This window comes from Grammomys surdaster, unplaced genomic scaffold (genome assembly GCF_004785775.1).
Source record: "Grammomys surdaster isolate TR1022 unplaced genomic scaffold, NIH_TR_1.0 99, whole genome shotgun sequence".
In the NCBI taxonomy this organism is placed as follows: Eukaryota; Metazoa; Chordata; class Mammalia; order Rodentia; family Muridae; genus Grammomys; species Grammomys surdaster.
Genome location: NW_021604578.1, coordinates 7,077,332 through 7,081,546, shown reverse-complemented (window position 1 = coordinate 7,081,546; position 4,215 = coordinate 7,077,332).

Here is a 4,215-nt window from a genome sequence, read left to right as displayed (position 1 = left end):
CCCACCCTCTTCCTCCCTCCAGGGTTTTCCCTGGGATCCAGGTCTTGTCAATCAGTCTAGACAGGCTGTCTAGGAGCCCCAGGAATCCTCCTGACTCCACATCTCTGCCACTCCAGCATATAGATTTCAGGTCCTCTCTGCTACACCAAGCATCTGTACGTGAGTTCAGGGAATGAAAGGCATCCAGCCCCGGACAATCAACATCACCAAAATCTTTAACCTTTCCCACATTTTCTCATAAATCCTGAGCTTACAGAGGCTCCCAGATCTTTCTTCAAGAAACATTTCTCAAGGAAATGATCCTGTGCATATTCCTGTGGTGAGAGAGGGGATCTACCAACTATAAGAACTTTAAAAGAAGTTTAAACCTGGTGCTTTCATTAGGATGATAATTTTACCCATTAGAACGATGGCAGTGCTTCTGGCCACTTACCACAATGGTTTACCATTGTGCAGCCATCTTTATGGAAGGTAGTTTTAGTTTCTCAAACAAGGATTTGCTAGTTTACTTCCAGGCACAGGAGAAAGTATTTTTCTTTCAAGGACTCTTAGGGTTCACAAAGTCTTTGAATATTAGCTACAAAGAGAGTGTTATCTGTTTGCCAACCAGGAAGCGCTCAGATTCATCAATCTACAGCGGCTAATTTGGAAGCAGATTTATCAGGTCCACTGATAAGCACTTCATGCATTACAAAAGAATTCTAAGAATTAGACCAGTAAGTGCTCATTAAGTTTGGATTTGAGATTAAATTATTGTGTAAAATACATGGATATCAATGTTAAGATATTTAGGTTTGTTTGTTTTGTGTTAGGGATTGAATCTAAGGTGTCACAAATGCTACACAACTATGACATCACCTACTTTCTATTTGGAGACAGATTTCTTTAAGTTGCCTGAGTTGGTCTAGAGTTTATGCTGTGGCCCAGGCTGTCCTTGGACTTTAGATCCTATCTCAATCTCTCTAATAAATGAGATTATGAACCTGTGCGCTCAGGCTGAGCTGTCTAGTTCTCCTATCTTTATCCTCCATTCAGGACATACTTGATTCTTTGTGTTTCCACCATCTGAGAGCAACCTCGGTGATGCTGTGGACACAGATACAGGGTTTGTTAGGTGCTGAGAGCAATATTAACCTCTGATCAGTATCACCACGTGCATATGTCCACATTGCTATAGAGCTGGCACCATCATCCAAACTTTTTAATATCTCCAAACTAAAAATGTCACACCCACTAGCCCCCAACCCACCCAATTTCCTCCAGTTTCTGGCAGCCACGTCTCTACTTCTTGTCACTGAATATAACTATCTGTCCTAGTCTTCTTGGGATGATGCTCCGAGCCTTCCCATCAAGGAAAACGAGGAAAGCCATGAGTCTTCTGGTTGACCTTCTATGACATGTGAGTTGCCCAAATCACACTATCTGGGTGTAACTCATTGGCACATATGAAATGTTTCCCATTATTGCTCCCTAAAATCTTTTGTCGAGCCAGCCAGGAGGAACTGCAGTGCCTCAAGGTGACCTACAAAAGAAGTACACTGCATACTGACACAGAATGCATCTCTGTTTCTAGGACTGTGAAGCAGTTATCGCAACACTCTGTCCTCTGCTTACCAACTATTCCTCAGCAAACCTCACGGTGATGGGATAGGAAGAGTAACACACACAAATATTGCTGGGTTAGGAGATTAGTCCTTGCATCTAGAGCTCTGCCCAACTCTCATTCTTCTACTCAGACCAGGGTGTCCTAGAATACATGTCCAACTTCCATCATTAAATGATTTCTCTCTAGCCATTTCTACCTCTACCCAGACCAGATGTGTACCCCTGAGGATAAAAGGCTTCCTGACCAACTGTAGAACCTTATTTCTCTTAGAATGAGATCCTTGGTACTTTGCCCCATCCAATCATTGCCTTGCTAGGCCCTGTAAGATAGGATATTTTGTTTTGCTATTTTGTTACTGTGGTTACTAAAAATAGTGACGATCCTGAGCATCCTGGCCTAAAGTAGAATTCACAAAGGAAGTAGATTCTTACTAAAAGTTTTTCGCCCTGGAGCACACCACTGTATGACCCAGGTGTTTCAGACATGCTTGTTTGGAAAGACCACCTACTTCCAATAGAAAGATACTCTCTGTATCAATTCTGAATATTATGTGTCATAGGGTTCTCTTGCCTGGTTGTATCCTAGAACAAATTACATGTTTCAATCTGGATATTGTTTGACTCTCGCTGGTTTGCATGGAGGATTCTTTGTTCCCAGAGTTACAGAGTGAGAGGGAAGGGAACTGGAAGGGGTGAGGTTTAATGGGAGACAGGCAGTCTTTCGGGACGACATCCTTAGGAAGGAAGGATTAATGCCCATATCATTTGGTGGCATCTGTCACCATGAGAGGTGGTTGTTAGAATGCTCCCTACATTAGATTTCTTCCACAACTGTTCACAAGTCTCACACGCACCCCTGCTGTGTCATCTTGCCCACCATGTGATTATGATCCCACTACCACCACCACAGACAGGGGGCCCTCTGAGCTTGATCTTTTTTGACTTCCAAAAATATCAGGCAAAATACATTTATTTAGTTTATAGTGAATGGACTACAGAGTCACATAGACAATTAAAAAATAGAAATGGCCAATAAATATTAGTGAAAAATTTTAACATCTTTAGCCATCAGGGAAATGCAGATTCAAACTGCTCTGAGGTTCCATCTCATCCTAGTCAGAGTGATTGTCCCCAGGAATACAAATGATAGCAGATGCGGGCTCAGTGTGATAGAAGAGACATTTATTCAGCTCTGAATGGCAATGTTAACTGGTGTAGCCATTGTAAAAATCAACATGGACATTTCTTAGTAAACCCAAAATAGAACTATCATATGAGCCAGCTGTATTATTGCTTATTTTATTACTGTGATGAAACACTATGACCAAGACAATTTATAGAAGAGGTTTATGGTTCCAGAGGCTTAGGGTTCATGATGGGGGTGGAAGCAACAGCTGAGACCTCGCAAATCACAAACAGGATGCAGAAAGAGTGTGTTCAAAATGGTGCCGGTCTTTTAAAACCTCAAAGCCAGCTCCCATTAGAGTAGTCTTCCATCAAGTCCACACCTCCTAACCTTCCCCAAACAGATACCTAATGGGGCTAAGTATTCAGATGCTCCAGATTTAGTGGGGGAGCATCTCATTCAAATCATATCAGCTAATACAATTCCAGGTTATATGTCTAAAGGACTCTAAGTCCTGCCATATAGACATGGTAGATGTCCATCAGTAGATCAGCGAATAAAGAAAAAAAAAAACAAGATGCATATACACAATGGAAGTTTAATGGGCCATAATGAAAAGTGAAATTATAAAATTTGTGTGAAAATAGAATCAGAAATTGTTATGTTACGTGAAATAAGCCAGACTCAGGAAGAAAAATAGTGTGTCTTTTTCTCATGTGTAAATGGGATTTAAAGGTTTGTTTGTTGTGTGTGAGTGTGTGTGTGTGCCTGTGCTTATATGAGTGTATTGTTATGTGTACTTGCATGTGAATATGTGTGAGGGTGCCTGCATCTATGTGCATATTCATGTACATGTGTGTGTGTGTGTGTGTGTGTATGTATGTGTGTGTGGGGGGGGCAAGAAATCAGAAAAGGAACCATGGGAAGTAAGAAAGTATATTATGGGAGGGACTGGAGGAAAGAGGACCATAGAATAGATGTGACCTGAGAGCTGGAATACTGTGGGGAAAGAAGGTGATCAGGAAGAAGGAGACAAGCGTATGGGGGAGGGCAAAGGAGGAGGGGGGCAAGCCAAACCAAGTATTATGAAAACACCACAATTAAGCCCACGATTTTGTATGCTAACTTAAAACAGCAACACTACAGTTTGAATAGACATGTTTTCCCAAAATTCATGAATTTGGAGGGAACGGGTGGACCATGGGAAGGGAGGATGGAAATTGTGTAATTATATTTTAGTCATTAAAATCACAAATAAAAAAGTAAAAAAAAATTTAAAAACACATATCTCAGGTTCCCGGTTTCTAAAGTGGGCATTGGAAAGTGGGCATTTATGTCACAGTTCTATTACTTCATGTGTGGGACAGTACACTTATAAAAGAGGCTTCGGGAGCCTCTTGGCCCCTCCCACTATGTGATGGTACAGCTTTGGGCTGCCATCCACAATACACACAACAGGCTTCCAGCATCCACAATACACACAA